Here is a 7875-nt window from a genome sequence, read left to right as displayed (position 1 = left end):
CGGTGTTTGGTGGTCTCGCAGGGCTTTAGGAGACAGGGATTGACATGCGGCAGCCTCAAGGTCAGAGTCTGCTGCTCCCCTGAAAGCCTCCAGCCACTGATAGACACGTCTTCCCTCCTGAGCCGTGCTGGAGCGAACACACCGCAGAACATCTGTTCGCAAACAGCCCTGATGGAGCCGTACTGACACCGAACGCGCACCCGCCGCCCGCACCTCACCACCCAATTCCCCGGCCGGGGCCAGATGGCGGCCCGCGCCGCCGCTCCCCTCCTCTCCTCATCCAGTACAAATCATGAGGAAGAATGGCCTGCAGGTACCGCCCCAGGCACGCCTGTGCCACTCACCGCTGACCACCCTCTGGTGGCTTCCAATGTTCCCTCCTGTCAAAAGACAAATTGTCCAACAGACTGCTCTTTTATGAATTCACCCCGCGGTCCATTTCTCAAAAGAGGTTAAGGAAAATCCTTGGCCTGAGCTGCTCAACTTTGAGACAGACCTCTGTTCTCTGAAAAGTTAAGAGGCCTGGAGACAGAGCAAAGCGAGAGGTCCAGGAACGAGGGGGCGACGCCGAGTTTCTCCACAATGGATGATTGTTAATCCGAGTCCAACTGGCACGGACACCTCGCTGCCATCCTCTGTGCTTGACCTCTGAATTATACGCTCCACTGCCATCATAAACAGGAGCTTATAGGTGAGGAAGAAGAGAGAACCTATTTTTTGGGGGGGAATTACCGGCAGTTTAAAAGCTTATTACTGGAAAATAGAACCCAGACTATTTCCCATCTCCTGGCAAGTGTTTATTTAGTGTCAGTTTGGAAAAGCTGAACCTAAAATTTGAAGAGGATAAACACAAATGACTGAGGTTAACCACCGACACTGCTTCAATTTCTTCCACTGTGCAATAACACACACACACTATAGACATCAATCATCAACAACCCAAATCATCTCGCCATCATGAAAACCAGTTGTTCTGTTCTGTGATTCAGCAGCTGCTGATGTGCTTTTTCTCTGGTTTCTCTCATGTGATTGTGGGTTATTTCTCTGTGCTGGATCTCACCATGAGAGCGAGCTGGACTATTTCAGCTCTCAAGTCTGAATCTTTTTACAGGTGACCCGGTTAGGAATGCCACCACAGATCAGGGATAAGTGTGATTAATCTCCACTGACAGTCTTATGGCACCTTTTACACAGCGTTTCATCTTGAGGCTGCGCAGGAGAGATGTGTGGGAAACAATATATCTCTAATGACAGTAAAAATCTGCCTCATGGATATAACTGCAATATCTGCTCATTTAGCCTTAGTGCTATTTCGGGGGGTTACCTCGGGTTTGCTCTAGTTATAGTTACCACTAATGAGAGAGCTGTAGATCAAATAGATGAGGGTTTTTTTCAGCATATAGTGTCACGGTGCAAATTAGGCTTTACATTGGCTGTTTACATTATACGTAATGGTTACCGTGGCATTTGCACCGGCAGTTTATTTTTACAGTGTAAAGTGGGCCCAAGCAGGTTTTTAATAGGTCACAAGGTAGGTCAGAACAAGGAAACCCATTAATGCTTTGTCATGCTGTCACAGTAGCAGCCTGTATTCCCCTGAACAACCCACCTCTTGGTAAAAACTCAAATAAACATTATCTGCCACGTCTTTTCATTTCACAGGACATGACTCAGGCCAGGAAATAACATTAAAACTCATCATACACCGGCAACACCTCAATGCTCAATGCAATGCTAATACTATCACTTACACAAATACTTATAGGGTTTGTTAACCCAAATCACAAAACATTTTTCCCACTTTCCAGGAACAATGTACCTGTTAATCCTGGATAATTCCCAGACCTTATTTAACATATCTATTTAACATATTTAACACACTTAATTTACATATTTATACTGAGGTTATATATATGTGTTTGATGCACATTAGCGACTTTGTACATATTTCTTATTTGTATTATGTACTTATATTTATCTACATATATTATTTATATATTGTAGCATTATGTACAGAATTTACATGTTACATACTCAATTATTTCTATTTTTCTTATATTTTCTTTATGCTTTTATATAAGAGTCCCAATTTCCCTTTTGGCTGTGTAAGATTGTTTCCGACTCGTGTGATCCAAACATTTCCAATAACTCAAGAGAGCATTGTAAAGTACAAAATTCACAACATCTAACAAAATATTCTACTTCAATCCATATTTGTTGGTGTTTAGCCTTTCAAAAAAAACATTTCCACCACGGTCAATTTGCTCTCCCGCTTGCCGCACACTGACAGGTTATATTCATTAAAGAAAGTTGTTTTAATAAAAAAAAAACAAAAAAAAAAACATTTAATACACTGAATCACTTTATTCAAATTGAGGATTTTGTACGAGAATTTGTAATATTTTTAGGGGGATGACTTCAGTAAATAAACTCATATTTGAACGAAGATTTTTTTTTTTTACTAGAACAAAGATAGAAAAAATGCAGGGAAAAGTTGGTGGATCAAAATAAGAAATAAACTTTCAGATTCTCAGTAGTTCCCAGAAGATTTATTGTGAATGAATAATCTCAACATATTTATAAAACATGTCAATATTTTGACGAAAGCAAACAACTTGATACGCCACCTTGCCAAGATTGCAAATCAAACGCTAAATCACTACTGGTGCAGAGATATTCAGATGACAACTTGCATATGTGGGAAAAAACCCCAATATCATGTGATTATATCCTGTGAATCATGTCAGCTGTGTTGGATTCTGGTACGCGAGTTCGGTCTGTCAGCCGGTTTTGGCAACCACATGTTGCCTCTACTACGCGATCAAACACTTCTCCCTGAGCTCCATCCGGAGAACAGCCTCTTGACCCATGCCAGCTGCCTGGAAACATTTGAACTAATATTTACACCACTTAAGAAGTTCCATAAACATCAAATATCAAGTCGAGCACTATCAAAAAAGAAAAACCTCAGAAGTGCTCCTAATGAGAGGAAATGACTAAATACGGTCAGCTGTTTGCATCATCGGGATGACTCGCCGACTTTTGGATAGCTTCTATTGAGATATGAAACCATTCTGCTTTGCTATTTCCTGAGCAACAATTCAAGCATGTTTACAGTAAAAGCAGAGCCCTCCAGACACACCACGCAAGAGCACACTTGACCGCGTGATGCGCTCTCTGAGACTGAGGTAAAAAACATCTTGAACTAAGCAGGCCCCTACGGCGAAAGATCTCCACCAAATTGCACTGGTGTTATTCATTGAGATTGCGCTAATTAAAGCCGTGCTTCATGGAAGAAGAGCTTGGAGGAGGAGGGGGGGTGGAGAGTTGGGTATTTTTCTCAAAGCACTCACAAGCTTAATGGTGCAAAGAATTTCTACCTGATGAGGGCATTCCTACCACAGGTATGTGTCCCGGCTGCCAGCAGCACTGCCAGCCAAACAGCAATTTAGCACTCTACTACAAGTGTTTACACTGCACTTTGGCACTGCGACTTTTTTTTTAATGTACCATGCTGTTTTTTAATGTTCAGTGTATATTTACATTAAGAGGGTGAATTTGAAAACTTGCAAATGGGACGCTAAGCCTGTATGGTTTCATCTTGAGCCCCTCCGGGGCCACAGTGTGAGCTCGTCCCTGCAGAGCCGTGGCTGAAGCCCACTCGCTGTCAGACTGGAGCCAGTTGGCGCTGCAGGGAGGGCAGGGATAAAGGGGAGGGTGTGGGTTAGAGGAGGAGGAGGGGAGGGGGGCTGCTCCTCTGCCTTCAATCCCACATGATCTCACTGGTCCTGGAGAGTATATCAGGCAAAAGCAGCGTGATCATTAAATGCCCATGCTGCAAATCTTTTTAATTATTCTCCTTCCTCCCTAGCCTTTTAATGAGAGGAGTATCCACAGATAATGCGGGTAATTGGACAATGGGATTCACTCATTCAATTATTGACCACTGAATCTGCTCAAGAGTTGATGGGTAATTCTCAGTCTCGGCTCCGGGGCTCAGCATCCTGGTAAAAAAAAAAAAAAGCCAAAGAACGCTCCTCCTGGTGGATTGTATGTCGTTTAAATACACTTTTTGGGCTCCATCCAAAAAGCTTATTACATTATAATTTGTTTGAACCATGAAAGGGTTAGATCTAAATACTGTGTGGCAGGCCTATCCATAAAATCTTGCTAAGTAACCTCTGGTATGCGATGCTGGCCTTTGCACTTAAACCACATATGCCACTTTCAGTGGGAGACACGTACGTTGAGTGATCGGCTTTTGTTTGAAATCCATTGAAATGGGAGATGAGAGCGTACTGGTCGTTTTAATGGCCTGCTCTGAATCTAGCAGAACAATCGAGCTGCATTCAGAGTGTCCACTGGAATGACATTAAATGTTCATGATGAGAGGTGGTGGTCATTAAAGGAATAGTCCGACATTCTGTGAAATGCTTTTTCGCTCTCTTTCTGAGAGATAGATGAGAGGACTGATACCACTCCCATGGCTGAATGGTAAGCAGGCAGCTACAGCCTAGAGATGGTTAGCTCAGCTTAGCATAAGAATTTGGCTTCCAGCAGATCTAAAGCTCACTAATTAACATGTTATATCTTTTTTTTGGTTTAATCCATACAAAAAGCATTACAATTTAATTTTGCCGTTTTATGGGCGACTTTCTCGCTAGATTTAAAGCATAGTCTGTATATAAGAAGTGGACGTAGTCACCACGACGTCACCCACTGGTTTGTGGACTGCCGTTTTGAAGCCTTGAGTTCTGGCTTTTGGCAGTATCATGTCGTTCTTTTGTAACCAGAAGTGACACGAGAGGGTGGAGCTAAGTACAACCGAACACTGATATGACATTTTTAGGCGACCAAAAAGGTTATAATTAACTTTCATGAACTGAAAACACACTGTGAAAGGGTTAAAGTTTTAAAACGAAAACACGGACAACTCCCAGACCGGACAACGCCTTGGTAGGGACCTGTCAATCACAAGGTAGCCAAGCCCTAAAGCATCCCCTGCTTTATGGTCTATTTGACTCTAAATGGGACCATAATTTACTAAATGAACATCATGCTGTATTGAAGAAGACTTGAAACTAGAGATTGAGACCATAAACTCATGTTTACAATGTTTACTGAGGTAATATATCAAGTGAGAAGTAGGCTCATTTTCTCATAGACTTCTATACAATCAGACTTCTTTTTGCAACCAGAGGAGTCGCCCCCTGCTGGCTGTTAGTAAGAATGCAAGTTTAAGGCACTTCTGCATTGGCTTCACTTTTCAGACCCCGGAGTTGCTCAATGGTTTAGAGACTTTTCAGACCCTCTTAGCAACTTTATTTCTAAAAAGCTGCAAATTTAGGGACTTACTCAGACCATCAGGGAAAAAGCAAGACATATATTCAAATTATATTGTAATTCATTCCCAATGCTGCTCAGAGTAAACACAGTCAACGGCCCTTCTGCCAACAGCACAAGGTCTCTCCCTTTCCTCTTGCGCAGGCACTCTCTCCCTCGCTGCAACCGACAAAATTTCGAAGCTTGTATCTATCAAATGTATCTGCAATGACGTCACCAATATTTAGCGTTGCCAACCTTCCTGTAAAATACGGAATCATCCTGTCACATACGGAAACACCCCATTTGGAAACTAAAAGATGTCTTCCGTATTGAACTGATACAGGACGCACTTTGTTCCATATTTTTTAATTCAATGCAAATCTATGTGAGAGAAATATTACAGGTTAGACTATTAAGATGGGCGATTTGTATGAGATAGAAGATCTGTCATCTCAGCCTGCTGTCACGCTATATTCCACTACTCAAACTGAGAATGCGTTTCTAATTGGTCGCTGTCAGGCTTATGTATTGTATCCATATTGTCACTCAATATGCCTGACGGTGGTGCAGGATTTTAAAAAATGGCAACCTACGTGCATTTTCCGCAGGCAAAACAAGTTAAAGAAATACAGAAGGGAATGGGAAAACGATTACCGATGGCTGGGATGCGTGAGTGAGAACGTGTTCAAGGCCAACTGCCCCGTCTGCCACCGGGTTTTCTCTATTAGTCACGGAGAGATTTGCGACATCAAACAACATGCATCGGGAGAAAATCATAGGAGGAGCGAGAGGCTGCGGCGGACACGGGGAGCGGGAGCACTCTCAAATTTTTCCTTGTCAAATACTTGTCATAGATTTGTTATAGGTCTGTTTTCATTCTTTATATGCTAAGCTAAGCTAACTGGCTGCTGGCTGCGGCTACATATTCACCCTACAGACGCGAGAGTGGTATCAATCTTCTCATCTAACTCTCGAAAATAAAACCAAAATGCATATTTCCTAATATGTCAAACCATTCCTTCCATTAAGTAGTTACAGTATAAAAGGAAATATGAGTGGAATATTATTTAGTAAGGGTGGGGGGGGGGAATCGATGTATTGTACCTATGTACTACGTCCGGTTTTCAAAATAAGGTGTTAACAAAGGGAACTGTATATGCAAGATGCATATATGTAAATATGATTGATTGGATTATATTCACCAGAAGTATAAAACATGTTACATTTCCCTTATAAATAAAAAATAAAATACCACTAATTTGTGAGGGAAATGTCTTTATTCTTTCATTTTTAGGTTGCTGGGGAAAAAAATATTGAAACATGCTGAAAATCAAACATTTTTACTTTATCAATGTAGATATTTTCCTAAGTAAAAGTCCCTAGAAGTGTATGATTTACTGTTTTCCCATGGTCTAGTGTTAAAAAGGTTTTTAAAAAATTGCAATAAATCGCAAAGTCGAATCGCAACACATATCGAATCGGCCCCCAAGTATTATGATAGTATCGAATTGGGAGATAGGTGTATCACCAGCCCTTTTAGTATTTATTATTATTTAGCCAATAAATCTCATCTTTTGGGTGTTCCTTCCACATCACACAAACAGAACAGATCTGATGTAGGCCGACAGTAACTTCATTAGCCAGGTATTTATGGTTTATCCTAATCATATGTAGGGCTGCAGCTAACAATTATTTTCATTGTTGATTAATCTGTTGATTATTTTCTCAATTAATTGATTAGTAGTCTTGTCTATTAAGTATATAGTGTCACGGTGCAAATTAGTCTTTACATTGGGTGTTTACATTATGCGTAATGGTTACCGTGGCATTTGCACCGGCAGTTTATTTTTACAGTGTAAAGTGGGCCCAGGCAGGTTTTTAATAGGTCACAAGGTAGGTCAGAACAAGGAAACCCATTAATGCTTTGTCATGCTGTCACAGTAGCAGCCTGTATTCCCTGAACAACCCACCTCTTGGTAAAAACTCAACTAACATAATCTGTCTCTATTCTTCATTTTACAGGACATGATTCAGGTAAAGGAAATATGCTAAACATTGACATTAAAACTAATCATAGACCGGCTACAACTCAATCCAATGCTAATACTGCTATTCATACAAGTACTTATAGGGTTTGTTCACCCAAATCACAAAACAGAGCAACGACTAACAATTATTTTCATTGTCGATTAATCAATCGATTCTTTTTTGGGATTAATCAATTAATTGTTTGGTCTATAAAATGGTGAAAAATATCGATCAGTGTTTCACAGAGCCCAAGATGACGTCCTCAAATGTCTTGCTTTGTCCACAACTCAAAGATATTCAGTAAAGATACCAGAAAATATTCACATTTAAGAAGCTGGAATCAGAGAATTTTGACTTTTATTCCTTAAAAAAAAATACTCAAACCGATGAATCGATTATCAAAATAGTTGGAGATTAATTTAATAATTCACAACTAATCTTGTTGTAGCTCTACTCACATGCAACTACAAGTAGCAGAGTAAACACTTTTTTCCGGCTAAAAAATAAAAGGCGACTGTTCTC

The sequence above is a fragment of the Sebastes umbrosus genome, chromosome 1 (assembly GCF_015220745.1).
Source record: "Sebastes umbrosus isolate fSebUmb1 chromosome 1, fSebUmb1.pri, whole genome shotgun sequence".
In the NCBI taxonomy this organism is placed as follows: Eukaryota; Metazoa; Chordata; class Actinopteri; order Perciformes; family Sebastidae; genus Sebastes; species Sebastes umbrosus.
The sequence above is the reverse complement of the archived record's forward strand: the minus strand, read 5'-3'. Positions refer to the sequence as shown.